Raw genomic sequence first — 8,797 nt, forward strand, 5'->3', positions numbered from 1 at the left:
CGGGTGGCACATAAAAGACACCATTTCGAGCGTGGCCGTTTTCGTGCGGGTGACACGTAAAAGCACCCACTACACTCTCTGAGTGGTTGGCGTTAGGAAGGGCATCCAGCTGTAGAAACTCTGCCAAATTAGACTGGAGCCTGGTGTTGCCATCCGGTTTCACCAGTCCTCAGTCAAATCGTCCAACCCATGCTAGCATGGAAAGCGGACGTTAAACGATGATGATGATGATATATATATATATAAATATAAATGAGTGCATATGCGCATGTTTATGCATATATCTTTTCTCTTTTACTTGTTTCACTGAGTGGACTGCAGCTATGCTGCGATACTGCCTTTAAGGGTCTAACCGAACACATCGCCCCCAGTACTGATATTTATAAGCCTCGTACTTATTATATCGATCTCAATTGCCGAACAACGAAGTTACAGAGACGTGAACAAACCAACACCAGTTCTCAGACACACATACACAATACACATATATGTGTGCGTGTGTGTGTGTGTACATTATATATATATATATATATATATATAAGTTTCAGTTAAATTAGGCACTTAAATTGAGGCACCTTGCCAGTTCGGTATAGTCCGCACAGCGCCAAGTTAGGTGAACAGAATGTAAATAAGTAACAAGGATCTTCAGCTGTCAATACATTACGGCCGTTTCAAGGAGCTCCATTTAATTAATCAATGAAAGCATTACATCAATTTGAAGGAAGCCGCTCTCTTGAGAAGAAGATGACCGTCAAATTGACGCAACGTTTTCATTGACCAATTAAATGGAGCTGCCTGAAACGGCCGTAATGTATTGATAACTGTACATCCTTGTTTCTTATTTATATTGTATATATATATATGATGTATACGAAGGGCTTCTTTAAGTTTTCTTTAACCACATCCACTTATCCATTCACGAGGCTTTCGTCGGCCTGGGGTAATAGTTGAAGACAGTTGCCCACGTTGCAACATTGTAGGACTGAATTCGGAGTCAGGTGGTTGGGAACCAAATTCTTAACTTCACAGCCACCCCTGCACCGATATGTGTCTGTGTCTACACCCTCACACAAACATAAATGTATATATGTATCATGTGATGTGTGTATTTGTTCAAGATACGTATTAAGCAAAAGAGCAATATAAACCAAAAGGAGAAAGAGGAAGCGGAGGAAAAGAAAACAAGGGAAACAGAAATAGCAAAGGGTAGGGGCGATGTAGGACAGCAGAAGGTGGAAAGGATAAAAGGGGAAGAGAAGTATGTTTGTTGGAAGGTCTTTGTTAGAGGTGAAGACAGAAAAGAAGTGAAGAAAAAACGAAAGAGTGGGGGCGGATCATTCAACCGTTTTTGCTTTATTTTCTTTATTTATTTAATTAATTATTGACTTTATTTTGTGAAGTAGCTGTAAATTCAAGGCTCTCATTCCAGTTTCGAAAGTGCAGTAGCAATTATCTATGTTAGAAAATGTTTTTCATTAAAACATATAGGAAACAGTAGAAGATAACAATGCAAAGGGCAAAGTTAATTTGATTATAATAATACACAGACGCGGTTTGTTTGTGTATCCTGCCACCCTACGTGTTGCAACGTTGTAGATTTCAGAACGGAGGAATTAACCCTATAACACCTATTATTAATAATTCTTGGCATTTCAAATACTACGCCCTGTGCTGCCGAAATACAGAATGCTTGGAATCACTTTGGATTATATACGTTTGAGCAACGTTATTGCATGCAAGCAATTATATTAGTAGACGTTAGTTCCAGAATTCCTCACACTTGAATTTTATAATTTTTTTCTGCAAGCACACACTCTCACACATATCACGCACAGACAAGAATACACACACACACACACACACACACACACACACACAAACACAAGCACACATGCACACACACACACACACACACATACACGCACGTGCGTATGTAGATACATAGATAGATACATAGACAGACAGACATACAGACAGACAGACAGATAGATAGATAGATATACATTTGTGCGTGCGTGCGTGCGTGCGTGTATGTGTGTGTGTGTGTGTGTGTGTGTGCGTGTGTGTGTGTGTGTGTGTGTGTGTGTGTGTGTGTGTGTGTGTGTTTAAAATATATGGAAAATGAATGTTTATGCACTGGTAAAATATAGCCACGGAATTGAAGGCCATATTTCGTAAACATGTCATTAAACTCCGATACATTATAATTTCAAAGCAATAGCAACGGAAGTAATGAGAATACATAAAGTTAAAATGGGTTTAGAAGAATGTACAGATCATAATATTTGCAAGGATAAGAAACAAAAGTTCTCATTAAGATCTTTTCTATATTTACAATACGTGTGTGAGTGTGTGTGGGGGGGCTTTTATTCTTTGACTTGTTTCAGTCATATGACTGCGGCCATTCCAATGAAGGAGGCTTGGATCTAGGCTAGAAACCGGTTTTTTCTCTATTGGCAAGAAATCTTGAAATAAACTGAATAATGGCATACATACATACAGACAGACAGGCAGACATAAGAATAGATAGATAGATAGATAGATAGATAGATAGATAGATAGATAGATAGAAAAAGGCATAAATTTCCTGTAAAAATTATCCCTGATGAATCTCTGAAACGAGATGAAAGCGCTAAAATAAATATGTATCCAAAATTTTCGTTACCTCTTTTGTGTTAATATATAAAATCTGTACACCACTTCAGTATGTGTGTGTGTGTGTGTGTGTGTTTGTGTGTAAGTGATGTGTGCGTGTGGGATATATATAAGGACATGGCGACATTGTAGAAGGACGTGATTTTTTTGTTTCTCGTTTTATTTCCTCTACAAAATTGCAGAGGTAACAAATATTAAGAAAAAATGATCTGCACTCCAAGTAAAGTATATGTCCAATAAGTTTATTACACAAAGATATGTTTAACTTGAATGTGTTCTTTTCGGTATCTTTTCGCTAACGTTAATATCGTTAAAGTGAAACTTCTCTCAACGCGTGCTTTTATGATAATAATTTTCATTTGTTTTCAAGCCAGTCTAAAAGTAAGTAATTTCCATTTTATTTTTCCTTCAAGATAAGGTAAGAAATTCATTTTAACTTTTAATAGATGCTAAGTATGCATCTTCCCGCAAGTTATAAAGTTAAATATTTGAATTTTATTTATTACTCAATTACAAAACATTCTTTTCTATCTTCGTAAACATCATGATTTCTCAACTTCTTTTGCTACAAACTCACCTTTTATCTTTCCGAAAAATTTAATTTATTACCTCAAATAATCACTCGTTCTCTTTAATCTCACTTTCTTTCTGTTATATCGTTTTATTTTTTAGAGACTGCTTCGTTTTTCTTTTTCTCTTCACTCTACTGCAAACTCGACAATCATTTGAACTACCTTTATAAACAGTACGAATATATATATATATATATATATATTTTTTACCTAATCTTTCCTTTCTTTCTAAACTTCACTCTTACCTTCGTTTTATACTGTTCTCTTCAGAAGACGTTTCTTCTTTCCCTCTTTTACACTGTATCTCTATCTTCCCAATCCCTTTTTCCTTCATTCTCCCATTTTCTGTTATATCTCTATCCTCGTAAACACTTTTTCCTTGCGATTTCTCAAATAATCATGCTTTCATTCTAATCTATCTCCGTTTTATATTGTTCCCTTTTGGAAACCGTTTCTTCTATTACTTTTTTTTTCTTTTCTATATTCCACCTTAGCAAACTCATTTCGTTATTACCTCCCTTTTATAACGTTCTTCTTAGAAATCATTCTCTTTTCTTTTTCTTTAGTAAGTCTCCTATCTTCGCAAGCATTAGAAACCTTAAATAATAAATATCTCCTTCTTTATATCTCAAAATATCAACAGATGAACACCAACAGACACAAATTTGTACTAAAACTAGATAGAGGCCAACAAAATGCAAAAGATGCATCGAAATTGGCAAATTGGGGGAATTTCGTCTCTTTCTTCAAACATGGATCATGGTTGAGTTAGCAAATGAAGGGTAGAGAAAAGTATAACTTAAGACGAACACTCCTAGAAATTGAAAGCAGAATCAAACTCTTCCCTGAAAAGAAAAGAGCTACGGAAGGGCTAAAAAGAAATTCTGAAGCTTTTTATACATTTGCATACAAAAGAAATTCAAAATGATAAATTTATCAAAGAAAACTTTTTCAACAACAAAAATTAACATACTAGCAAAAAGACTAAAATTTAGCTCAGCCATACGCAGATCTAATCAGAACGAAAACAAAAACAATATTACGGAATATTTCAGAAAGCTGTGACGTACGGATGCACCTCTTAACTACAATAATGATGATGGTTCACTTGCTTAAAACAAAAGCCATTATCTTCCACCTAAATGCAGGAATGTATTTACCTCTCGATTCATTTACATAATATCCTTCCTCCTACTAACACAGAATAAAACCTTATTGTGATAGCATGAAATTATATTACCATTGACTACTTAGTCATGATTAGCATAAGCGAAACCGGTTTATTATGTAAATAATTTATTTCATAAATGCACATTTTTCCCCCAACATAAAATTTTTGTGCATTTTCCTTTTTATATTTTTCACAATTAACCACGTGGAAATTTTTTGTCGTATACATGTGTGAGTGTGCGTGTGTACATACATACATACATACATACACGCGCGCGCGTACGCACGCACACGCATTTACACATATAATCGATGGACAGGCCTTTACAGCATCTAGTAAATCTAATAAATCCACTTTACAAACGCAGTGACGGTTAAAAATCTGCAAGCTCGCCAGTAATTTATGCAAAAGAATAAACATCCGAATGTTGTGTCTGTTATTCAAAACTATGTACCTCATTTAGTCAAAAAGCGTAACAGCAGTAGCATTAAATATTCTTACGCAGTGGCTCTAAAAATATAGGGTTTTTGATTGCTGATGAAAGCTAATGAACCAGAAACTACGAGCTTCGCGTGGTCCCTCTTTTTCTGACTCACGCATCTAGTAATTTATTAAACAAAGGAACGCAGTGACAGTCACATTTTTAAAAATATCCCCCAAGTAATCATTAATAATCGATGAAATCGAATATAGTGCTGTCACTACTTCTCATTTGTCACTAATTTTCCCTATCCCGATTGCAGTATAGGCAAAAGTAAATAATAATTACGATAGAATACGAACCCAGGATGTAGAGAAATACAGAAAAGTACTTTGGATTAACTACATATCCGGATTTTGCTATTTTGGGAAACATAATCCATAGGATTAAGACCAAGCTTGCGCTGGTATTTATACCAACGAGTAACCTCCACTCCGACGGAATTTTGATTCGGTTTACACGGGACAACATTCCCAGAGATAAAAAAAAATTGTTACATTGGTACAAAATAATAGTCTTCAACTTCGAATAAAAATTTAGCTCCTTGTGCCTATGCTCGATATTAATATATTCGATTTATGACGCTACTTGGATCACGTACAACGCGGTTAGTTGGGAAACAAGACTTCTTACCACACACCCTGTGTGTATACACACACACACACATATATATTCATATATATATATATATATATATATATATATATATATATATATATATATATATATACATATATATATACATACATATATATATGTGTGTGTGTGCGCGTGTGTGTGTGTGTATACATATATACATATATATACATACGTACTTATATACATACATACATATATACGTACATACACACATACATACATACATACATACATACATACATACATGCATACATACATACATATGCGTGTCTATACGCGTGCATGTAAATGTATGAGTGTTACGTATTATGTATGTATGTTTGTATGTACATTAGAATCCAATGATTGATCAAAGATGTGTAAAACTTAATAAAAGCCAAATTCATTCCAAGTACGTTTCCATCCCTCGAATAGCAAATAGTTGGTCAATAGTTCGAATCAAAATCAATTCTCCAATTCAGATTAATTGCAAGATGGATACTGCGTGATTAACAGCAACGACCAAACTCTCATTTTATTTATATATCTTATTATATTATACCTATTTTAGTCCTCCTCATCAAGTTTGCTTTCATTTGCGGAATCTGATTTACATTGTATCTTTTGCTGTTTCTCATTTTTCCTCTTTTTACCCTTTCCTTTTCCTTTCTTTCGGTTTTTTTCTCTACATTTTTGCCTTCTTTTTTTGTATTAATACTGTTCTGTAAGAAAGCACGAGTTAATTTAGTTAATTTAATATATCGATATTTCTGTTCCAATGCAGTGAGAACCTTAGAGAAGAATATGATCACGAGTTGGTTGGATTGTTTTATAACAGCTATATGTATTATTTCAATATCTAGCGTGGCGAAGGCTGCGAGCTGGCAGAATCGTTAAGCACGCCGTGGCACTTAGCGGTATTTCGTCTGCCGTTACGTTCTGAGTTCAAATTCCGCCGAGGTCGACTTTGCCTTTCATCCTTTCGGGGTCGATAAATTAAGTACCAGTTACGCACTGGGATCGAGGTAATCGACTTAATCCCTTTGTCCTTGTTTGTCCCTTCTATGCTTAGCCCCTTGTGGGCAATAAAGAAATAAGAATCGTTAAGCACGCCGGGCGTAATGCTTAGTGGTAGACTATAAACTGCTAAACAGTTCACCCAGCGTGCAAAATGTTCTGCCCCTCACCGCCTTAATCCTTTAAAAGTATATTGAGACTTTGGTGCGACAAACAAAACCTCTCCATAAAGACATTATGTATTACAATTATTATACTCGAACTCTTAGCACTTGTGTTTATGACAACACAATAAAGATTTTACGACAAGATATATGCATTTGGGTGTTATTTTTATGAAATGTGCAACTAGTTCGTATGAAAAACTCGTATGGAACACATCAAGAATTTATATTCATCAATCTGTTAATGTTTTCCTTTTATTTTAATTGGTTATGAATCCAACAGGCAATATTTGTGATAATGTTTGAATTGTTTCACAGTTTTTTTTAAACAGCGAACAACACCAAATTATCACTTTCAACAAAGAAAAATCCATTTTATAAAAATTGCTATATGTGTGTAAATATACTTAAGTGTTTTTTCTCGCTTATTTTAAACATGTCGGAAATCATTATACTTCCCAAATGTATATGCTTAAATACATACATACATATATATACGTTTGTGTGTGCGTACAAAATTATGATGTTCTGATGACTTAGCATTCATTGTTTGCATTCATTTGTAAATATACGACTTTCTTGTATAGTGTTGAGCATACACATCGATGCAAATATATAAATTTTGCATACTGAAATTGATATTACATAAGTATGTCACGAAACGGTTGTCATCGTAATGAAGCCATATGGATAAATAAATAACTCTTTCTTTAACTTTCACTCCCCTGACTTTATTGCTTGTTCGCACTATGCAAAGAACTTTACCACTTGAATTTTCCAGTTACACAGACATATCACATTACGGACATAAGACGGCGAGCTGGCAGAATCGTTAGCACGCTGGACGAAACAAAATGCTTAGCGATATTTCGCCCGCCACTACGTTCTGAGTTCAAATTTCGCCGTGGTCGACTTTGCATTTCATCCTTTCGAGGTCGATAAATTAAGTACCAGTTACGCACTAGGGATCGATTTAATCGACTTAATCCCTTACCCCAAATTTAAGGCCTTGTGCTTCCAGCAGAAGGGATATTACATTACGGACAAGGTAAGTGTTGTAGGTATTATATATATACTTTTTGTACCAACATAAACGGCTAATTCCGTTGCTTCTACGTAGAGAAAAAAATTATGAACAACCTTAATCTTATCGGATACTCATCAGACGCATCTACATCAGTTTGACTAATACTAGGAATACAGGTCACCAATCTACTTATATACCCAACATTTACAGTAGCTACAGAAAAGTGGGGCAACTAATTTGCATACCGTAAGTGTTAACACGTTATATGTATGTTGATATACTGATATATAGTAATCCTTCGCCATATCGCGGTTCACCTATCGTGGTTTATTTTTTAAGATTACGTCGATTCCTCCGTGGTGTTGTTTTGCATTTATAATAAAATAAATATATACAAATTATAAAAATATTTTTTTTAAAGTATATAGTACAGTACTGTTCCTACTTCGCTGATTTTTACCTATCGCGTGGGTGTAACACCCGCGATAGTCGAGGCATTGCTGTATACGTGTCGCAAAATGTAACTTCGGTATTTAATTAACACATCGTTAAACTCCAAAACCTTATTACAAAGCAATAAATACAAGCGTGTTTTTGCAGATTCAGCTCTCATCAACTACCGTTTACGCCTTTCGTTTATTTTCTTTCTTCTCGTTCCACTTTTTGCATCAACTTTCTATGCGTTTTTTTTTTCTTCTCGTTTCTTTCTCATGCTTTCTTACAGACTATTATCCTGGTTTTTAAATACATCTAACGTTATGAACCGAGCCCGAAAGATTGCTTGGAGATACAAGGCCTGTTATATAAATCTGTTATGTAAATTTAATGTATTTTAAAAAACATGAAACTATTAGTAACGTTTTTGTAATTGAGTATATATATATAAATTGTAAATGTAAAAATAAAAACAAAAACACAAAGGATTCTGCGGTACACGTGTTTCAAGCTTTATAGTTGTTACATCAGTGTATAATTGACAATATAAAGCTATCTTCAGCCGCAAATGTATTCTCTCCCAAGAATTATATCACATAGGCGTTAAAGGAGGAAGAAAGATGATATATATATGTATATATATATATATATATATAT

This window comes from Octopus bimaculoides, chromosome 9, assembly GCF_001194135.2.
Source record: "Octopus bimaculoides isolate UCB-OBI-ISO-001 chromosome 9, ASM119413v2, whole genome shotgun sequence".
NCBI lineage: Eukaryota > Metazoa > Mollusca > Cephalopoda > Octopoda > Octopodidae > Octopus > Octopus bimaculoides.